The sequence below is a fragment of the Gymnogyps californianus genome, chromosome 1 (genome assembly GCF_018139145.2).
Source record: "Gymnogyps californianus isolate 813 chromosome 1, ASM1813914v2, whole genome shotgun sequence".
Lineage (NCBI taxonomy): Eukaryota > Metazoa > Chordata > Aves > Accipitriformes > Cathartidae > Gymnogyps > Gymnogyps californianus.
The window spans coordinates 189,646,642-189,670,951 of record NC_059471.1 but is presented as its reverse complement, the minus strand read 5'-3'; the positions used below and the strand labels follow the sequence as shown (position 1 = coordinate 189,670,951).

Here is a 24,310-nt window from a genome sequence, read left to right as displayed (position 1 = left end):
TATTAGCACCAGATTTTTTCACCAGTCTTTTATTGCAAGCTATACTAAAGCAACAATGCTAGAATCTCATGATACATCCCTTTTACTATCTTACTAGAAATTAAGTAATGACATAGCATTAAAACTTTTGCATTTCTCAACCTAGAGACAAAACATAAGAAGAAAAAACTCAAAATCTACTGATATTTCATAGTTAATATTACAATGGCATTTGAAGAGCATTTTTTTAATGGTTACATACAATGTCTAAGCAATATGGAAAATGTCCTTTTAATAAGCTTGTATGTATCACCATAACCACAAAGAAATAAGTTAAAAAAGAATTTTGTTTACTCATGTGAAAGCAGGACATTTTTGTCAATGTCAGTGGTAACATTCCTGCCTTTTAAGTCTCACATTATGTCACATGAGATGGAATTTATCTGCCTTAACATGTAATAGAAAAGTTAGATGTCTAAATTTGTGCCGGTCACCTTAGGCTTCTTTTATTGTCAGTGACAAGAAACAGGCATCTCCAAAGGATGAATCATCTCATCTTAAGACAGACATAAAAAGAGGCTATGGGAATCCCCCCCCGGAAGCCTCCATCTCTCTTCACTGACTAAAGAAGTCTATAGTGACCAGCTCTGATTTACAACACCTATGTTTTTAGATGGCTAATGTCAGGGGAAATTAATCCCACTCTTGACATCCTTCTCAAAGAGTACATGGGAAAAGTAAGCGTAAGATGCAGAAAAACAGAATTCGCAACAAGCATAAAAATCAAAATACACTGTCCCAGAAAAATTCAAAAAACAAGACCCTTTTGTGAAAATAACAGGGGATCTGTACATTTGAAATGTCATACAGTGTTTGATCTCCAAGCCAGGACAGACTCAATCATTTCTAGGAGCTTAAGAATATACAGAGAATAATTTCAGAATATGCTGACAAAGTAATATGCCTCTTCTGATTATAAGTAAGCAGCAATTTTCAAAAGCTTATAATTCAGTGCAATAAGGATAGACATTCAGAGGCATGGCAAAAGGCACATCTTATAACCCATTAAAGCTTCACTTTCAGATTTCAAGTCCTTGCTCAAAAGCAAAGCAGAGAGTTCCTAGACCTTTTTTTAGAACACTTTTTTTTTCCATTTTCAGAAACGATACGCCCATCTCACAGAAGTTTTTGCAAAGACATTCAGCCTATAGCAAAACTGTGGACAGAAAATGTCTGCCAAACTAATCAAAGTTGAAATTCAAGAAGACTGACATTTGAAGAGAGAGTTCCTTTTTTCCTAAGTATTTCAAAACACAAGGAAGCCCCTGAATCACCCATTCGTAGAAGATGGAAGACTATATTGTGAAGTCTCACTGTACATTTGCCTGGTTTTTACATGTTTACATTGGCATCCACTTGAATTATGGACTGTTCTAGAATGGCCATTTGCAGGTATCTGAAAACAGAGCTTATAATGAAATTGTTAGGCTGCTTTAGAGGTCTCATTGACCTCTGACAAGACTTCAGGAAGACAGCTATTTCTATCGTGGATTAATGGATCCCTCCTCCAAGACTTTGTCCCTAGTTTTGTCTTTTTTTTTTCCAGACACAAAATGATACTAAAAATGTATCTTCCTTTCCATGGATCAAGTGAAAAAGATAATCATTTTAAACATCTAAAATCCCCATCATATGACTGTCCACATCACGTGAATTATGGTGCTAATTCATAGCTAAAAAATATTTTCACAGACTTCAATGTGATTTTCGTAGTTATATTCACAAGTCTTTAAATATAACTTAACACATTTTAGAAAGCTCGCAACTTCTGCCATCTCTCATCTTTAGCCAAAACTTAAGTAAAAGCCTAAACTGATCAGCTAAATACATCAAAATAGGAAAAAATTTTTAAAAAAAAGAAAATTTAAAATATCACAAAATAAAATAAAATAGTAGAATCTCGTCTCATTTTTTTTACCTATAAATATTCCCAAAATCATAGAATAGCTGAGGTTCGAAGGGACCTCAGGAGATCATCTAGTCTAAACTCCTGCTCAAGCAGGGTCACTGTGTCCCATTGGGTTTTGAGTATCTCCATGGATGGAGACTCTAGAGCCTCTTTGGGCAATCTGCTTCAGTGTTTGACCACCCTCAAGGTAAGGAAGTTTTTTATATTATGTTTAAATGGAATTTTCTGTATTCAATTTGTACCCATTGCCTCTCATCCTGTCACTGTGCGCCAATGAGAAAAGTGCGGCTCTGTCTTCTTTACACTCTCCCATCAGTGATGGGAGAGATGAAATGTTATTCAGTATTTTAATGTTCAGGAGAGGCAAGGATCTTGTGCCTAAATTAGTCCAACCGCTAATCATACGATATCACCCAACCCACACATCGTGCTTAGTGCTATACAAAATGAGGCTAGCATTTTTAAGATTCAGAAATTATGTATGTATATATGAATTATACAGTATCATGCCTACACTATAAACTACTATAAGGCACCTCCTTACTTGCTAGCCATTTGTGACCATTTCCTGGTTTTGGAGATCTGAATTTTAAGTTACAAAGGATATAAAAGACCCTGCGCTACCACAGTGTGAAATGCACAACAAAACAGTAGTTCCCCATTAGATGATAAGGAAGGGTGCCTCACTCAAGTTTTTCCACTCTTATAAATGGCAGAGCACTAAAAATATCTACAAGGTCTGAGACTATAGCTCACCAAGCAATTTAAGCTGCAGAAACTAGCACAGCTGCCAAAAGAAGCTATTGTGCACTCCCCCACACTTTTGGCTGCCAATTCCCACCCCCATCACCCTTTGTACCAGTCACGGCCCTCAGACAGCCATAGGGGAGAAGGCTGGGATAAACCCAGCTGAAACCAAAACCGTACAAATAATTGGTTATTTTCAGCCAGATGCATTCTCCAAATTTACGAACAGCTACACATGCTGAGGGAGAACGACAACATGGAGAGGGGAAAAGAAGCTGGCACTCCTTCTTACGCAGACGTGCCAGGTTAAAGCGTTCACTGAACACTTAGGCTAAAGCTAAGCAGACAACGGAGAGACACAAGCTACTCAAGGAGTAATACTGAGTTCCCTAGGCATTACTTTTAGGATGAGCTGGATCGGCCTCTGGAGATGCCTGCTTCTCTCCCGAGGGTAAGCAGAATCTAGGATGACTAACTGAGACTTAGCTGCTTAGTTTCTACGTATCTAAATTAACTCAGATCTAGATGAGTAGAAAATGGTAGCAAAACAGGTTTGTGACTCTTACAGCACTTTATTTCCGTTAACAATTGCCATTTGGAAAAAAAAAATTGTAGTATAGCTTACTGTCACACAAACATAGGAGGAGTACATATTTTCTGTATGCTCCACAAATTTCTTCCTAAACCATATTTTATATCTATAAGCAATAAGTTTCAGTGACATGGTACTGTATTCCTCCCACAGAGCATATAAATCCACAGTAGAAACAGCCACAGCACGGTTATAAATCACTTACATTTCTTCGGAGTCACTTAGTCACCTTGCTGTGCTGTCGGAAGGGACGGTCGTTTCCTTTTTGCTCAAACTGGTCCTCCTTCCAGAAGTGTCTGTCACCTCTATGGCAGATAAGGACAAAAGGTCCTTAACTTTCACTTGAAATTATCTAAGGGTAAGAACAGAAAGGAACACAGTAAGTGCAAGCATGCATACTGTGTTTTATAGCAAGGTATTACAATCACCTCTTTAAAACACACTTCAGGGCCATTCTTACACACATGTACTGCATTCCTTGAAAGAAATCCCACACGTTTTACTTCTTTCTTTCTTTGTATGAAACACGGAAAGTAGTCACTACTCCTGAAGTAGTTACCTACTCCACTCCTGAGATTCATAACAACACAATTATACTACTTTAAAAAGCGTAAGTGTACAAATTAATATCATTTCCTATTATTATTTATTTTGCACCCAAGAAATTTTGAATACTTTTGGCAGGGTTCAAGCAGGCAATCACAATTTGCTGAACACAGGTTCACTGGAAACCGTCTTGGCTACCTATTATTGATAAATATTCTAATCTGAATCTTCTGTTAAACAAAACAGCTCTCTATTGCACTACATCTTACTGCTCAGAAAGTGAGACCTGGGGTTTATGATGGATAGCTCCGTGAAAACTGAAAACTGACCACTCCATCAGAGTCAAAACCATAAATTGAATGTTAAAAATTATTGGGAAAGGAATAAAGAACAAAGCATAACACATATCTGCCACTGTATTAATCCCCATCTTGAAAAGCGTGCTCCGCTTTGGTGTCCAGCACAGAACACAACACAACAGAACTAATCAGCAAAGGTTCAGAGAAGAAAATGCACGTGATCAAAGGCTTAGAATGGTTTCCATATGAGGAACAATTCAGTACACCACAACTACCCAGACTGGAAAAGAGACAGCTTAGGGGAGGGCATGATAGAAGACTACAAAAGCCTGAAGAAGATGGAGAAGTTGCCCAGACATCATCTGTTCCCTATCCCTTGAACTCAGGAACTGCCTAGTAAAACTCAAGCTCAAAAGAAAAAGCAGGAGTTTGTTCTCCACAAAATGGGTAACAGAACGGTGGACTTCTTCCCAAGGATGCTGTTGATGCAAGTAGTTTCCATGAGTCAAAAGGGAGAGTGGAGGTACCCTTGGAAGAGACCCTTCAACAGAGACAGAGAATGGCCTAGGTGAACCACTGGTCTGAACCAGGATGACCAGTCCTATCTCCTTGTATATTCATTTATGCTAGTGCTAATTCAACAAATTCTTATATCCATTTTACCCTGATATATTCACCACACAAGAACCAGAATTACTGCATTAGGTACACAGGGAGTCTAGTCTTACTTGCATCTGAAGTACAGGCTAGATCCTTTTGAACTGCAAAGTGCATTCCCATGGTTCTCTGTACTTTACTACATGCTTAATAAATTTGATTGACTTTTCCAAAATAGCACCACCACAGGGGAAAAAAAAAAAATCAAATGAGGTAGCAAAGTCTTACTGTAAAGCAGCAGTAGCCTTCCTCTCCCCGGTCCACAGTCCCAAAGCAGCCAGGGCAGAGGGCTACAAAGCAAGGTTCTGCTTCTCAAGTTGTCCGCTGGTCTCATGTGTTTGAGTCTGTAACTTCATCCATATGCCCCCACTCAGTTCAACACTTATATAAATGCAGGTCAGCATCTCCGTGTCCCAAGTTTCATCTCAAAGCAAACCTTAAAAATCATATACTCTGTATTCCATTATCTTCTTTTTTGCTTTAATCTCTAGGATACAGCAGTGTTTCTGATTTATTTTGGGTAAGAGCAGATCAATTAAAATTCCTTCAGGGAAGCCTTCTGAACCAGCAGAAAGTGAATGACTGTCATCAGGAACAAACACTTTTTGCTGTCATGGACTGGCATGTCACTTTTGAGCAAAAACTATGTTAATTAATTCTATCCATACCTACCAGGTGTACCAAAGGAATATAACCAGTCCTTTCTGCTGTCTTGCTAGATACAGATCTTTGTGTCTGTGAACTGAGTATCCCTATATGGAGACTTACGCATTGGCACATTATACGAAGAAGCAGCCTGTACTAGCACAAAAAAACATAACAGCACAAAAATAACTTTGTTCAGACACCAGTATGCAACCAAAGTCCCTTCTGCAAAATGCATGAATTAATACCCTAATGTTTCACCCAAAAATCAGAAAGTTTCCACTACATCTACGCACAGACCTATTTATTAACATTCTTTCTAGACCCTACAGTGAGGAATTTGAATTACTGATACTTTTTTTGGTCAGCTTGATATATCAGATCAAAGTATGTTTACTGTTCTATCTAATCCCCCTCATCACTTCTACGTTCTGCAAAAGAAGAGGCTGCTACGACATTTGCTGTTCTGTTTTCTTCTGCAGCTCCAATGGCTACACTGAGGATGAAAGAAAATTCACTGTACAGCATGCTAATGATCAAAGACCCATGTACTACTGGCCCATAGCAACATTTTAGGCCACCTCTCCCTTCTACCATTTGTCCAACTTCTCTGTTTAGAATGTAAAATCTTGAGGGTAGGAATATAACCCATCCAGCTCAAAAGGAATCCAAGTTCTGTTTGATATCCTGCACGTCACTGTGATACTAACTATAAATAAGAGCAAGCTGTAGCAAACAAGAACCGAATGTCTTAGAATTGATATATAAGCAAGGACAAGCTTCTCGCAGAACTGCAAAATTTAGAGAAGTGTCTACAGCAGGTAAAATACTATTGCAGGATAAACCCTTTAAAAACAATTTGATAGTCGTAATAACAATTCAGAACCATCATCATCACTACTTCAACGTTGAGAAAGAACGCCATGAGAACAGGTATTAGAAGACAGATACCTACTGGTTGCCAAATAAAAGCAGTGATTCTCACTCTTTCCATATGTGGCTTCAGCTTACAATTAAAAAGTTTACAAAATCTTCCAGTGAATGTGATCTTGGTGCTCCCACACAAGTGCATGTAAAGGGGGAAAAGTTGATAAGCAATTACCTCAGTTGCAAGCCCTGGGAATCAACGGTTACCCAAAAAACTGTGTAAACTAAGAATGCTTTCTTTTCAACCAGTTGTTATATAATCCCATCTGAAGGTTAAGCGAGCATTCACGCCTGCTTTAAAAATCTATTCCATATATTCCCTAATTCAATTACACCCCTGGTGGAAATTTACTTATATCAAAGATATATGAAGAAATTTTTACATGAAGAATTTCTTAGCTTATGTTTTTGATTTCCGAAACAGCACAGTGATGCAAGTAACCTATAAGATTAAAGACACAAACATATTCCAGAGTACATATATATTAATCTGGGGTATTAAAAGCTATGCTTGTGTGCAAGCTCACACCATTTCCATAAGTTACCTAAGACACAAAGTAAAAGCTATACATGGTAACATGATCTTATTAGCATTACTGTTATGGGACTTTTTTGGCAATTCATAAAGCCACAGCTGCATTACAAAGCCATCCCAAATAAGCATTGATAAAATACTTTCTCTCATGACTGCCACATATTTTTAGAGTACGTTACAGAAAAATGCGTTAGAGAAAAAGCATTTGAGGACTATACAAGCAAGTTTCTTAATTGTTTTAGGATTATATATCTTATTTACAAAAAATCCAATGGCTTGGGTGCCTGACTAAATATGCTATAAAATTCCATTTTTGTACATAAGCATCCTAGTAATTTTACTTTCAACACCTATAGCCTATTGGGTGAAACTAAGTAAAAGACTAGAGCAGGATTTGGCCTGAAATCATAGCACACAAACAATCAAGGACTGGATTGGAGTTTTGGTTTAAAATTGAATAATATTTACTCTCATATGTAATTGTGTATTCAGCCTAATGTAGTATTACAATCATGTGTCTTTAGCACTGTGTTTATCTAAAAGTCTTTACCCAGAAATCTTATCTTAAAAAAACATAAATGCACAAAAACAATCACTGCTTTGCTAGAAAACGCTGAAACCTCTGTTAAGAAAGATGTATTAAAATACAGCAACAAAAGACACAAATATATCCGTGCAAAAGTCTCTTCCAGCTCTGGTATCATTGTCCTAATCTGGAAACAACATAATGAGTAAATGAGACCAATCACGATGTAAATAATTAAAGAAGTAAAGGTGTTATACTGCAAACTTCCCTAAATGTTGTGCTGTTAAACTGAATGAAGCTGTTTGGTTTGTCTGCAATTTAAGGAAGTTTATTATGCTATAATCAAAAAACCAATATTTCAGAAAACATGAAAGTTGGCACTACTTCCCTTCTCTTACATAATAAAAAGAGAAAGGCAGGACAAATTATCTATCTACAGGTAAAATGGTCTTTCTACTACTAGAGCCCATGCATTGGTGCCATTAAGATAACCAATAATCTTCCCTATACTTTGATATAAATCTCCTGGAAGACCTGAAAATACTCACTAAAATTTGTAACATTTTAAAATCTAGTCCTCTCATCAGTTGTATACTGAACTCTTCAAATCTTCTGGATTTAGATCGACATTAAGAGTTAGAGAAATATTCCTTGTTTCTCTTGCAGATTTATTCAGTATTTATTTAAAATATATTGACCAGAAATACAACCTTAAACTGAATTGTAAGAGGATGAAAACAAAGGTAAGACCTGTGTCTAAATAATTCCTTGCATGGCTAGCTGTCTACCATCCCAAAATAAATGCTATATATGAGAGAGATGATAGAAGACACAGGCTAACTAGTCCTATCAGGCAATCTGCCAACAAAGATAGAATGCTGGATTTGGGACAATCAGATGGAATAGTTGGCAAACTGTTGTTAAACCAACATCCAGGCTTGAGGAGGTTATATAGATAGTTGTAAACTTGCATAGTACTTCTTGTGCAAGTATGTCTGGGAATATTTTTCTCTAGCAATCCCCAGTGGGAAGAGTACCACCTCCTTTCTCTGATATTCCTTCCAGCTCTGTCTGCCCTTCTCTTTCCAACATTAGGCTGCCATTCAACACAGGGATACACAGCGGGATCTGAAGAGACGAATGCTGAGTGCTTCGGTGTGATTCCAGACATGCAGCATCACACACAATTCAGTCAGTCAGGGCTCTGCAATCGACACCGGCACTGACATGACGGTAACAGGAATTCAAGTTTTGTTTTTTAATTCACCTCATTTCTAAATGGTTTTGATCCCTATCACCCGACAGAAGATCACTCATTAACACACAGTACTGTTACAGTGCTGTGGCACTCCCAGACTGGGGGGGGGTGCAAAAGGTTTCTGTAGAGGGAGAGATGTGAGAAATTCCATAAAACTTCACTGGGCATTTTTTTTCTCTCTTTCTCCTTTTCCTCTTTATTTTGTCTCTCACTCTCCCTTTCGCTGAAAACACTCTCCCCTCCCGCAGCCCTGTGAGGAACACAACACGTGTGTGGAGCCAGCAGGGACAGGAGCACAAGAGGCGAGCATTCAGTGACAGCCGGGATGCCTCCTTGTCACCTTAGGCAACACCAGGGCATGGGAAGGACTTAGATGGGATGGCGCGAGGGTCAGTGATGCTGAAGCCAAAGGTACAAGGGCATGAGGTTTGAAAAACAGACTACGATTGATAATACTCTGGAGACCGTGGCAGGCCAGGCAGTAGGAGCATATCTTTATTTGAGGGGATGATTTAAATTGTTATAGAAAAGAAGGAAGACCTAATCTAAAAATGTGACCGCCACTGTGCCTGAAGGGACATGCTCTTGCAGACCTACCTGCTTGCTCCTGGGTGCTGGGAGCAGGATGACATCCTTGGGACATCTTCAAATCCAAAATTTCCCTTCTGAACTTTGGCAGTTTGGGATGTAATTGAATGTTCAGATACACTGTGAAGTTTTCTAGGAGAGTCTGATTTATTTTATTGTCATCATTATATTGGCTGATATATATTTATTTCACAAAGCAGTGCAAGTCACCTTTTTGAATAATCGCTGTTTGTATTGTCTACTTCATTTCACACATGCAGAGCATACAGTGGTCTGTGGGGTAAAGGCAGGATTTCCAGAGAGGATGCAGCCGCATAATGACTTAAGCCACTCTAAACTGGGGCTGAAGCAGCCCCAACTTCCCTCCCCATCCTCTTCAGCTCCAGCTGCAGACTCCCACTCCTTCCGTGTGCTGACCCGGACATTTGTGCAGTTGCAAGGTGAGACAGATCAGGGCGTAAAATTATTTGAAAACAGTCCTGCAAAACAAGTAATCAACTTTTGGCCAAAACGGGGACATCCCTGACAGGGCAAGAGAGGAGTGGGGAGATGTGGCCTGGATAAAGGTGGGACCACACAGTCGTGACGTGGCTTGGCTTGCACTGCTGAGGAAGCTCACCCTGTGAGTCTTGGGGTGTAGACTGATGAACACTTCTCCCAGCGGCAGAGGCAGCTGCAGCACCACCTCCCCCTTCCCAGCACTGGCCACTGAGCTGTGTGCCAAGGCAACTGCGCACGGAGCTACATGGTCAGCCGTGCTGGGGAACTAGTCTAGATTAAAAGCAACCCAGCAAAATAAAAGTTGTTTTCAACCTTACAGAGTCCACCTTGCAGACCCGCAAACCACTGTATGACCATCTTGAGAGGTACACCAATGAGGAGAAGGAACCAAAAGATGCTTAAGCCAGTACTACTACTAAAGAAGCATTTACCATCCCACGACTGATTAGCCTACAGACTCCAGCAGTCAAAAGCTATCAGATATTGCTGCAGCCTACCAAGTGCCGTCATCCCCAGCTGCCTCCCCCTCCGCTCCTCTCCAGCCTACAAAGACGCACTGCAAAGAAGTGCGAAGACCCACACTACAAACGAGATGGAAGTGCAGTCCTCGGGGCATAGGTGTGGGCTCTATGACAAGGGACGGGCTGCAGAAGGGCAGCAAGGACTACAGCATTAAAATGCAGCAGCTGCTGGTTTTGATTTACATGTCTTAGAGAACTGGGCCCCATTATTAGAGTGGATGTACACCGGTCTGGCACGCTTTACCGTATTATTGTTATATCTGTACATAGGTATGCACACGCTTGTGATCGATTCTCTAAATAGCCCATTGTTAGTATTTATATTGTAAAGTGAAAACTAAATCAAAGTAAAAGGCTGGTTTTTGGCTTTAAGATTAAATAACTTTTTTGAAATTCCAAAAGGAGACTCTAAATTCTACTTTATATCACTCTTCATTTTAATCATATTTGATTTGTACAATATATTTATCACATTTTTTCCCAGATGACGTGGCTGTACTTTAGCTAATACAAAGTACATAACTTACATATACATTGTCTACATCATTTAGAGCGCACATAAAAACAATTGTGGTCCATCATTCTACTAAACTATTGTCCACCTTTTAATAGTTCTGTTTAATAGATAGAGGAGGGTAGTCATTAAATGAAACCTTAATATGAGCTATCAGTTTGTAAACAGAGCAGCAAAGTATGGCATGATTGAATTCACAGTTCAAGAAATCTATTTTTTATATTTAATAATTTTAGATTTGCTTATGTATTCATTTTCCCCACAATAAAAAAAAAATTAAAAAAAAAAAACCACTTAGAGAAAACAGGGGAAAATACCTTATCTGCGTTTCTCTTGCAATTCCATTTGGACAACAGTATTTCCTAAACGTAGCCTATTCACTGCTGGATATGTAATTACCTTCAGTTCATAGTCTAGACATTAATGCTTTCGTAGTATTTAAGACTCCTTGTAACATGCTTGCTGCTTTAAGTAAGCAAGGCTAAATCTTGACCAGATAAATTAGCAAAGAATGCAATAAAAGCTGCAATAAAAGAACTTTATCCTCCAAACCTTCAAGTTGCTGCTAAATGAGATTTCTTTGAAATGCAGATCAGTTGAACTAGATTAGTGAATTTTAGCTCCTGTCAACATCATAACAAAATACAAATACAATTGTTCACTGGCCTTATCTCCATGCTTCCATCTGCTGCCTTGTTATTTACTTTCCTTGATTTACTATGCAGATCTAAATAAGACACATCAAGGAGGGCTTACAACACAATGGCTTCTTAAGCTTTACATCAAGGTATTTGAAACTGAAGCCCTGAAAGGGCTGCCATCAAAGACATATCTCTAATGAACTTCCATATCAGAGAAGGTTTGGTATTTAATACTGCTGTGAAAAGAAAAAGCTACAAATCAGAATGGCCTATGAAGGAAAATGTCTGCAAATCTTGATGAGATTAGCACCTACCAGAATTAATATCCCAATAAAAATGGTATCTGGTTCCTTGAAGAGTTAAACTTCCAACCTTTGCAAAAATAATGCCTAGTGTCATAATGGGAAAACTCAGCTGACAAGGTCGAAAGGTCAGGGCGGTATTCTTTTTTCTCCACAAAATGTTCAAAAAGCATTTTTGCTGGTGGCTTGATTAAGATACTGTTGACAAACTAGCCTTGGAATGAAATAATTAACACAGTCGACAGCGCTACTATGGTACTTTCCGCAACAGCAGAATTTTACAGTATCTTTAAAAAAATTAGCAACAACTTCATGGCAAAACAACATAATCTAAAATGACAGCATGCAACATTTGTTCATCAATTTTACTATTTCCCTTTCTCCCCCACAGCAATCTATGGCAGCGCAGGATAAAATCTTCTGTCAGTTTGCTTAAAAAAACAATCCTTAAGTGCCACTTCTATTACATGCCACAGCCCTACTTGCAAAGTGCAATAAATGAAGAAGCTTCCTCCTCATGATTTAAATTCTCTATATATCTGATAGATTAAACAAATATAAACAGCTTAAAACTTTCCACAACCCACGCATAACCTTGTGCAGTAAACCGCCAGCTCTCGCAGCGTGCTGCCGTTTGACAGGAATTTTTTTGCTAGGCACCAAAGTACATAAACAAATGATACTTTTCTTTCTTAAGAAAGCATTTCAATCATTTATGTTCTTCTATAGCAAGGGAAGATCCCACAAGCATGTTCCGTATCGTGGATCAATCAGCTCCAAACCGAAGTAGACATGTTGTATGCTCCAGTGCCCGGAAATCATGCTGCAGGCTTACCAGATGATGAAAACAGAGGTATGCAGTGTAGGGGAGCCCCACATGGCACCCGCTAGCTTCTGGGCATGTCAAACTTCACAACTACCCTACAGTCAATGACAGCAAACACCTTCCCTTTCCTTCTTGCCTCCAAACATATACTTGTCTTTCTACCCTCCTTCCAAATTACAGGCAGTCTTCCAGAAACAAAGCCCCCAAACAGACGCAGCATCCCATGGCTATACTGCCGAAACCACAGTTGTCTTTTTGCTAGATTTCATTTCGTACGGGCTATGTTCCAGGCTTACTTACAGCCACAAGAGACCACTACTTTTCCTTGTTTAATGAAATGACAAAACAACAGATTTGCATATGTAGAAGCAGGTGCTGTAACAGGTTTGACTACTCTTGACCTAAAGCATGTAAAAAAGATTTATCAGCAACAGCTGTCCCTAAGGTATTGGGGCTCTGACGGACAGTCAAAACTTTACCATCTGCACTGCCGTGTGTTAAAAATGACAATCTGAATTAAAAGCTGGTCAACAAATCTCGTATAACTAATGCCTTCCGTATCCCCATCCATATGTTGAATTCCCAAGATACGCAACACTTGGATTATCTATTATAAATACCAGTCTTTAAATCTAAATAAAATAAGACAATCTAGGAACATGTGAAAAGTAAGTCTGTGGGAGTTGCTACTTATTCACGAAACAAGCATTTAAATAATACTTTGAACGTACATAAGTTTGAAATGCTTCAACAATTTCACATTATGATATAAACATCTATTCTTTTAAAATAGCATTCTAACTTTTTTCAGAATTACAAAATAGCCATACATATTTACATAGGCTAATTTGAGGATTTACAGTGCTACGGCATTGTTTAGCTTGTGGATTATTAACCAACACAATTTTTGTTTAGCTTAACTTCTCTGAAGCCTTTCTTGAATGCCTCGACAAAAAACCTGATCGATAGCAAAACATTTCAGAGCTTCTCTGTGTTCTCTGCACAATGAAGGTATCGCAGGGAAGTGAGGTTTGCGGTTTATGTTCTGATTTTTCCATATGAAGAGGAACTGTGTTTTTTCCCCAGACCAGAGGAAGGAACCCGAGAGTCTGAATATGACCCCTTGGTGAACACAGTGACTTGTTCTGGAGCTATGCTAGCAGAAGGTAGCACCATATGCCCCGAGCCCCAACTTGGATGCTCTTTCTACAGTCTAATGTGCTTGTCAAAAGATGTTAAAATCACAGATTTACTTTCTCTGGATATACTTTATTATTGTACAAAGTAAAAAGAAAGGATAATACAATTTATTATGACTTATATAGACTAGCATCCAAAACATACTTCCACCGGTTTAAACTGCGAGATCTTTTTTTATTGGTGAACAGTTTCTGAGGTGTTTAACATTACAGCAATCTTGTGCCTGATATCAATCACAGCTATTATAACTCTTATTGATTACAAACCAACTACATTCTAAAGTTTAGCATTAATAATTTTCCTTCTGATACAAGTGTGGAAAAATACAGCTCATTACCTGAAAATGAATGAAAACTACCGATCTTTGCTCCACTGAATTCCACTGAATTTTTGAATTTTTTTTTTAAAAAGATTCAGAACACCACAGATCTTATCACTGTAATCCAGGCAGGAAAATTACTAAAATAAGAAAAAAATAATCCACGGAGCACATATTGGAAGCAAATTTAAAATAACAGAAAATGTGCTTCACAACATTTCTAATGATAATTTTAAATGTGGTGGCACATGTAAATTCATTCCCTTCATGTTTTCTTCTTTAATTTTTAGAAGAAAGAAAAGCATTTTATTTTAAACATAAATATGCATGTATATATTTGCAGGCACTGTTGAAAGACAGGAGGTACTTTTTTCTCAAGTGAATAATAGAAGTATCTTGCAGAATTTTGTGAGATTCAAGTGATCTTTCAAACAGTTAAAATTTCTTGCAAAAACAATGCAGACGAACAAAAAAAGAAATACAATTTATTTACTCGCTAGGTTTTAACTGTCTGTTGAGAGCTACAGTGATCCCCTCAAGAGCATAAATATTTAGACAAATTTAAAAATGTGTATTATATACTTGACAGAACGTATTTACTTGACAGCTGAGAGCTTAAGCAATCTGATCAGAAATATTTCCCCTATAAAACAAAGTCAAGTTAGGAAAAAAAAGCAGCTCAGCCATGTAGAGAAGCTTGAGATTAAAAACATAACCATTTAGAAACAGATTAGCCATTTAAGTGTTTGCGTCAAAATTGCGATAACCTTCATCCTACTTCCCGATTCACTGCATCCGATGTATGAGTTTATGAAAATCGAAGATGAGCAGCATACGGCATTAACTCTGTGTCTTCTTTTACTAAGCCGTTTAATTGCCTGCTCGTTATCTGCTGCCCTCCGCTCCCGCAGGTGCCGCATCCCGGGTGGGCAGGGCCGCCTCGGCATGGCGGGGATGCCTGTCCCACCCGGCCGCCCAGGGGAAGGTCAGGGGCTGGGGTAGGAAATGACCCTGCTCCTGCCCAGCAGAAAGCTGGAAGCCGGTTCCCTGCACAACACTGCTGAGGTGACGTCCAAGAGTGACAGAGACAGGAAAAAGGTGGAAATAAGCCTTACACACCTTGTTGGCACTTAGGGGCAAGGGCGGACTCCCACCATCTCCCTGAAGCCCAGCACACCTCTCCCCAACACGGCCGCTGCAGGAGCTGAGGGCTCATTTATCCCTCTATGCCCTACTGCTCCTTATCTTGGCAGTATTTAAATGAATTACGTATTCCGGGATCAGATATTGTGTCTCAGGGTTTGGCTTACAAAGCAGTAACAAGTACATTCATCAAGCTCAATTTTAAACCACCACCATGACTGTTGGGGGAATCCTCCCTCCTTCAGGAGACCATGAACAGTGGGAAACTCAGGACCTCAATGCAGCCGAAACAAACTGCCAGCGCATGCGAAACACATGTACAGAAAAATCTGGCAAATAAACTTACAGGCATAAACTCCCACTGTATTCTCTACTTTTCAAAAGGGAGACGAGCTTTGCAAGGAAAACAGAGCCGGCTCAATGCAGCCATGAGACACTTCAACCTGAATTGCTGCCACCAAGCAGCAACTTACCAGAAAAAAGGTGTGAAAGATTTGTAAGAATATACGTATTGAAAAGCTATCAGGTGAGCAACTTGGAGGACCATTTACACTCTTGCCAGGGAAAACAGTTACCTCAGGGGAACTATTTACATCAAAAGAAGATGCAAAAGCAGAGACAGAAGGGATTAACAAGGAGTGGACCCAGAGCCACTGGAACAGAGCAACCAGAAACGCCTGGTCAAAGAAATTAGGTTTGGACCATCTTTACTCACTGTTATGCAATACTAAAATCAGATTCATCCTACCCAACTCTAAACATCTAAATAGGATGTAATTGCTACCTAAGGCAGAGCTCCCAGCAGAGCCTGTGGCTCTTCCCTGTATGGGAAGCCAGGGAGAGTGCTGTCATGGTTAAGGAGCATCAGTGCAGTACCTGATGTTTGAATGGACAAATCCAGCCACTGTTAGGATGAATCACAAGAGGGAATAGACTGCAAAAATAATTTTTTTTGAAGTGAGAAGGAATTGTTGGATACTCTTCTAAACATAATGCAATCTGAGTTAAAAAAAAAAAAAATTCAACTCCAGATTGTAGGTCAAGTTTTACGTTGAATATGTCATAAAGCACAGACTACACAGTTACATAGATTGTTTTCTTGTATTTTGGACTGTTTAAATTCAGTGACTATTAATGTTGAATTCTGTGAACTTAAGGGTATTGTTAAGTTAGCTATTTCACTTACAGAAAAAAACATGCTTAGTTATACTTAGTTATAATTTTCACCATTTGAATAAATCAAAAGCTAGGAAATGGTGGTGAAAAAGTGCTGAGAATATTTGTTTTAAAAAGCCCCAAAACAAAAAACAAAACCCCAGCACATATGGACATCTTGTATTTGTGGACTATAAAAAAACGTAACACTTGTCAAAGAAATTATTTCTTATTCTACTCTCCTTTCAAATTATAAAGCAATCATTTACACTTAATATTGAAAACTGTTGCCTTCTGTAAAAAGACACGTGCCTTATAATGCACACAGAATGGTTTCTTCACGCAGACTTGTTTACTTAATATATTAAGTAGCATACAGAGGTAATCTTTATGCTTGCAGCATATAAAATCCAGATTATTAATATTTTATATTAAAATAAGGTGCCTATTAGTGAATTTTCAGATATTAATCTCCCTACTGAAGTCTATTTCCTTATTGTTTACACACAGCAATTCTCTTTTAAATTTTAAAAGTGGGAATCTTAAAAACTGGAAAAATACAATTATAAAATGTTCTTTATTTGCAATTAGATTCCAAGGTTGCAGAATACTGTATCTGTCCCAATTTTACAGAACTGCTTAAGGCATCTGCCAACCAAGTTTCAAGAGGATTAGCTGTAATGAAAATGCAACATATGTAAATACAACCACATATTTAAATGTTAAATATTTCAAACACAATAGAAAAATTACAAATTTGAAGTTATCTTTCCAAACACATAATTCTACCAACTCCTTCCACGAAAGATAAAAACTTGGAAACAGCATTTTTATACTGTACAAAACACACAATGTGGCAATACGTTGTTAGCCTTCGTAATGTATCTCTATTGAACTGAATGAGGTTTTTTTATGAATGCACAGCATTCTCCACATTTAACACCAATTCCACATACTTCAGATTCACCTTGTAGATTCAGAAGAACCTTGTTCCTTGTGCTAAAGCCAGCAAAAATAAGGTATGGTATGAACTTTAAAAAGCACCCTTCCCTTTGTGCACTTTGGGTATCCTGTTTACTTGACATGATGTATAATATTAGCACAGGAGAAAGAACGCAATTACACAAGAAAATAAAACCATGCAGCTAAAACTCCTCTGACTTCAGACATATTTTTCGCATCTCTGGATGTGGTACAACCTTGCTGTGAACTATTAGGTTTCCACTACTTAGAGACAGACGGTTTCATACTGCTCAACAGAGATTACTGCTGTCTATCTAAATAGGGCTTACAGTGGCATCAGCATATTTTATTAACTCAGAACCATAAATCCTATTCTTATGTGCTCTCAAAGACCAATACTCCTAGGGTCAGTTAAATTTACAACAGCGTGGCACCTACCAGGAAGAAGCTTCAAAGTGAGGATATGCTCCTTTCCAATAGCTCCCCAGAAATTCTGATATCTATTGAAAGTTTAAAAAGCAATACCCCATCCTTGATATTAAACAACAGTTTTCCAAGCAGATTTTTAGCTCACTGAAACATTACACAGTATCCCAATATACTTTATAATGCCTCACAACACAGGTTTTCTTTGCGTTGCAAGAATTCTCCCTCCTTTGCGTGATAAGCATGGTATTTGCAGGGGAGCAGATCTTAACATCCACTCTTCTGTGACTGGGACAGTGAACACCTGTGAAGGAAAAATCTCCACATTTTTGAGCATTCAAGCAATATTCCTTTATATTCCATTGCGCATCGATACATGGAACTGCTCTTACTAGCACCAACCAAATTATTTTTGCATGTATTTTTCTGCTATCCTCTGAACTCACAGAGGAACACAATTATAACCTGCATATATACTGCTAAGGACTGACAGCAAGATGAAAACAGAAATGACAAAGTCAAGGAAGGAACAGCCTACAATAATACAGAAATTTTCAATTATATTCAAACTCTACAAACCAAAAGATCATTTGAAATAAATGGCTGGTGTCTACTTACAGGTACCTTTATTCTACTCCCTCTGAATAAATGGACTAACCGTCATAGGTGACTCCCAAACAAAATTTTGACTTTACAGCAGCAATGATCCAGTTATCTAGATAAACACTGTTTTTTCACAGAGGTGCACCAAACATCATTTAGCCCCAAGCAATCCTCAGAAATACAAATCACATCCTAGTGCCTCCTCAGGGGAAGAATCAGCCTTGGCATCTCCCTCTCCATCGTTCAGTGACAGTAAACTCTGCAGGGTAGTCAAGCGGTTTCCACAATGCAAGAAAAAGAGAAGCGCTGCACAACACTTTGCTAAACTTGGAAACACTAGAAGAAAACACATACCTAACTCCATCGATTGCTCTGGTTTTTACCCTTTTTCCCCCCCCAGTAAGCGTCAAATTGGACATCATGAAGGTGGTTTTGCCCCCCTTGTCAGGGCAAGCCCTGCACACTGAGGAGAGTTCTTGAGTCCTTTCTAAGAATGGATCACAAAGGTAGAATCAATCCATATATCAAAAATGTTATTTTAGTGATACTATTATTAAATATCTATAATTAAATAAGTCAACAGCTCTTTAAAGATCCCTTCCCTATGCTAAAAACAGCCTTATTTAAAAACAGAGGCTGTTATCAAGGTCCTACAATTTGGGCATCTGATTTTAAAGTAATAAACTAATTTTAAACAAGATCTTCTCAAATTGTAGATCGTTTACTATTTTATCTTATTTTTATTGTAACACAACACTATTCAGTGGAACTTTACTCTCAAATAAGACTTTAACAATTCAATGCTATCACTGCTATGAAGAGAACACCAGTGAGCTTTGAAGCCATTTGATCTCCTCATACCAAAATTGCAGTCTTGTACTGATTTCAGAATCTACTTAATTTGCTATTTTGTAACAAAAAAGTAGAGACTACAAAAAGCAAAGAGCCAGAAGTAAACATTTTGATCAACCTAATGCTCTTTTAAAAAACAGAACTCCTGCTGTTCTTTTTCAGAAAAATACCTTGACATTTAAAGACAAAATAAGTGCATGTGCATGACTTGTTTACATCAGATAGAAATAAATCCCTCCTAAATGTAGAAAGCACAAAGTTTTCTTTTGGTACTTTATGAATAGTGTTTAAGGAAATGCTTAAAACACTTCGCAAATCTTTTGACAATTTAGCAACCTCATCAATATAGCTGCTCAACGCCATAGTGATGTGCATTGTATATAGACTTCTGAAAAAGAAGCATCAACTCAACGCAAGCATGCAATTTTAGCATACAAAGAATGGACAGGGTGCAATTATACTGCATGTAACAAGGTATGTATTGCAGTATCATATGGTGTATCACCAAGAAACGGAAGAAGTGCCGAGTCGGTAACACTGATGACTTGCTATGATGTGCATGCCAGCAAAAATATGGTTTGGAAGGAACTAATAAAGTGGTTGGCCCTCAGAAAAAAACTATGTAGGCTAAATACTTTAAGCATGAAGACTTATAATAAATATGAAACTCAGCTACACAGGTAAAATTACACAGAAGCTCCTTTCTTCTGGTGCATTCCAGCCTGCATCTACATGAACGCCATGCTGGCTTTCAGCAAGCTGCCACAACCTCTGGTTTCTTATGCCTCAAACTCAGTTATTAGTAGGTTTTTCAATTCGGAGATTTCCCAGTTGGGCAACCCCCACTCTGCCCACTGTTCTACAAGAACACCGTCCTTAGAGATACAGTGACCGCTCACAATGATGTAGGTGATTTTTTAAGGCTAATCAATGCTCACAGGATTGTTTCTTGAGATGGGGCAAGAAGGTTTAACAGCTCACTACTACCACAAAGGGAATACTCCCCACCTCTTCTCTCTCTGCCTTCCGTGTCAGCCACTGGCTCCCGTTGCTTACCTTACGCCGTCTACAGCGATCTCAGATCCCTCTGTGAGCCAATTCAATTCACAGAAATGGCAGAAAGCATACTCAGGCTTCTGCTAGGTTGGTTTTCCACTGTTCTGCTGAGTTAATTTGACCCACAGAAGGGTCTGCTGAGCTCCAGATCCAGCCCAAGAGAGGTCGCAAGCCCACATACGTGAGAAGAGGGTGGTGGGTTGAGGGCAGGGGACCAGGGGAAAACCCCTCTCTTCAAAAACGGCAACAGCATATCCTAAGAAGAGATCAGCTGTCTGTGAAACTGTAACTCCACTTCAAAACTGTCTCCAGTTCATTACTTACAATTAACCTATTTCTAGTTCATTCATATGTTCCCTCTTTACTTTCTCAAGCACAGGAGCTTTTTTCTTCCCAAGACCTGGCTCAGACTTGCTTCTCAGAAAATGCTGGGTCTACTGTCCTGTACATGTCATCAGAGCATTGGCTATCCAGTAGCTCCAACACCTACTGCAATCCTGGCCAAACAAGCCCAGATCCACACTTCTTCCCACCCCCATGATGGTCCCTAGCTAAGACATGATGGTCCCTAGAGAGCCAGGTGCCTTCACAGCATCCTCTAATTGAAATAGCTGTCACATGTCCAACAAAAGGCTTTATTTACCAAAAGCCTACATATAAAATATCAATAATTCACAACACTACCCAACAGGCTCTGTGCAGATCAGGGGACAATTTGAAGATTACAGTTAAAATGCTACTGATCTGTCCCACAGTAAACAGTATCTAAATTTGTGCACCACTTCTTTCCAGCCTATACAATGGAAATAAACGCTGGGTTTGTAAGTTATTTGATTGTTTATGTACTTAGGAGAGGTGGGGAGGAAACAGAGAACAATAAAAGGAAAAAAAGAGCGTTTTACTGAGCCATAGTGTGTCCCATTATAATGACTGCTCTTGGATTTACCAAATATTACATAGTTATATGTACTCGGCTGTCATGCTCACTTTCAGCCTGCATTAAAGCAAATTGCAAAAAAGGAGGGGAGAAATAAGAGTACTTTGTCACTAGTGTGTGCAAAGGCTACTGCAAACTAAAACACCAGCTCAACACTGAGAACTCTGAAATCATTTTAATGAGTTTTTGGAAGAAACTTCCAAAAAGTTTCACACTTCCTGAAAGTAAAAGAGCAGGAACTTAAGCAGAGAGATGGTATTTGGGCACACATTTGGAGAACTAAGCACCATTTGGTCCTGCTAATAAACTGCAAGCAAGACTCCCAGGTAGACATTATCTAAAGGTTATCTTCTAAGTCGTAATGGTCAAAGATCTCAGGGGATAAGAGATGGGCAAAACAAAATAATGAAGTAGTAGAGACAGGTTTCATTGGTGACATTGACAGGTCTCCAGGCTACTACCTAGCTCCAAATTAGTGATGACTAAGCATTTTGTCGTCAACAAGAACTTGAAAAGCAGTTGTTCAAGCTTTCAAAGCTTGAAACTAAGCTTTAAAAGGTTTTCAGAACACAGGACTTTTTACACAGACTTCCCAACTCAAACCTTGAATATAACAACTCTCTTTTATGGAAATGTGGCTTTCGAGAATAAGTTATTACCAAGCTAAAAGCATATGCTGCCAAGTGCAACCCAAGATCCTACAATGGACACTACATACTGTACATTGCCAAAGAATCTCCAGGAGGCTGCAGGTCCAGATGTAGACACACATCAAGCTGCTGATGCATAAGTTTCCTGGTTGCGAACCCGACTGTTTATTCAGTCCATTTTGATTCTCCCTACTCACAGCAAAGCACAGGCCAATTTTTTACCCACAGCAAATATCCACAGTTCTTCCAGAGAAGCATCTATATTCTCCCCTTGACAGCTGAGTTAGTTCACTATTAAAAGCACTATCTGTGGTACTGGGAAGATGTGGATTCTCTACGACATGCAACATCTAGAAAACTGTAAGATACTGTTCTGAGCACAAGTACGTTTTTATGCAAACTAAGGCATTATGGCAAATTAAAACTTCAGTATGGTGACATTAGTGATTCATGTAAACTCCAATGTCTTATATGATAATCTAAGATTAGAGAAATTTTGTCCAGGGGCAAGAGTCCAAGTTTCTTCTTTCATTTTACCATGATCTCGAAGGATCTCTCCTACCATGTGACAGTCTTGTCTACCCACTGAAATCCTGGAACTGCAAGAGGTACCTGCAAGACAGCTCCACATCAGATCTTAGCAAAACAGCTCTGCAGGTGACTCCAGGCACAACCCTATCGCAGCTGAAGTTTACCTCCTTGTTGAGCACAGTCCTTCATGACCTCCTTCCTCCCCAGCCTGCTCCCTTCCATGTCTACTGGACTGCTGGCTGGACTGTTTCAGAACAGCACGAGTCAGCAGAAAACTAACACCACAAATAAAACTACAAAAATAAAGCACATTTATCAACTTAGTATGCTGAAACGATTTAGTGAAGTCTAAGAAATACTGGAGTTGATGCACAGAAATTAGACTACACTGAAGTAAGACAGTATCACAGATTTTACTGAAAAATTCAAATCAAGTTATTTTGTATCAGTAATCTCAACTTTTCCACTTCAATCTCAATCTCTGGTTTCTCTTATGTAATTTCTCATTCCATTATTTTAAATTTACAGAAGTATCTCTGAGATCCTCCCTCCGATGATTCTTCCTATTTCTTTCCTAGTTCCAGTCCTTCAAACGTTGCCCCGCCTTTTGTATCTCCTTCAGAAAGAAGGGCAGCTTTCACACAGTACAAGCTACAGCTCTCCTGCTTTCATTCCTGCCATTCATATTCTTTATCATTATGTTTAACAGAATGAAGGAACACTACAGGTACCTACTGAACAAAGAGATTTACAACAAAAATAGAAAACTGAGATGGCATTGGAGTTTATATGTAGCTGCAGGAGACAAGAGCACAAGAACACCTGGGAAAAAGTAAGGTATGATATTTTAATGCCAAGGGAGTACTCTCTCAAAAATCCTTAAAATTTCTCCTTTTTGCTGTCCACAGTCCAGCAGTCAAAGACCTTCTGATGGAAAATATTTCACAGGTATGTCAAGAAGCTCTACACAGACAGAAGAGATTTTATTATAAGCCAACAAGATCTAAAAATATGCCATTTCTCTTGTAAGAAAGATTTTTTTACTAGCTTATAACTTTTTAGTTTAGACAAATAATGTGTACAGCTGAGATTCACTGTGCTGTTGCCAGTTTTCAAAATTTTATTACAAATATTTTTATACCAGGTTTCATACATCCCGTGTAACTCTAAAAGAACGTCATGCCTCAAAAAAAAAAAATCTGTACTTCATATCAGAGATGGAGTAAAGCTCAAAAATACATATCTGAAGTCTTCAACCTACAGATAAGGTTTTTAAAAATATCAAAAACAATGAAAAATTCACACATTCTGATGCCTCTGAATTTTACATGAGCTCCTAAAAGCATGTGATAACACTGTTTGAAATGACTGAATTCATTTTATTGTCCCATTCTGATTCTGAAAGGTGACACATGTAACGTTCTTTAAATAACTGGGACCGAGACAGAGATGAAAAAATGTGGTGCTTTTTTATATAAAAGAGAACATCATTGTGTTACAAGGCATAAGAAGCGATACAGAAAGCCAAGCAAAAGCTGGAAAAAAGACGAAGATTGTGCATGTCCACACCAAGCTGTAAGGGTCGTCCTCAGTGCTAATTAATGCATCCAAGTTTACAATGTAGGATGTCTACAGAAAGCTGGCATCAAATCAAAGACCTGGCTGCACAGGTAAGAATTTTAACAGTGTTTGACTTTTATTCTATACTAAGTTTTAACAATGTTACATCATTTTGTCAGTCTCGAGAGTATCGTAACAACCAGGAATTCTTTATGAATGAATGTTAAAGACCTTTACAGAGAAGGAAGGTGCTAACATAAAAGAACAAGAGAGGTGCAAAAGGTAAGCACTTCTTGCCAGAAGAAGAGTCCTGTCTCATCCCTCTCACCTCCTCCCTTCTCC

The 24,310-nt window shown here is 38.6% G+C and overlaps 1 protein-coding gene across 1 annotated transcript in view; it reads right to left on the bottom strand.

The window, feature by feature from the left end:
- FOXP2 (forkhead box P2) overlaps nt 1–3,554 on the bottom strand; it is a 371,543-nt gene extending 367,989 nt beyond the window's left edge. Inside the window, exon 1 of the mRNA XM_050914983.1 lies at nt 3,493–3,554. The gene's annotated coding sequence lies outside the window, so the exon portion shown is untranslated. The remainder of the gene's footprint in view (nt 1–3,492) is intronic.
- Between the last annotated feature and the right edge of the window lie 20,756 nt (nt 3,555–24,310).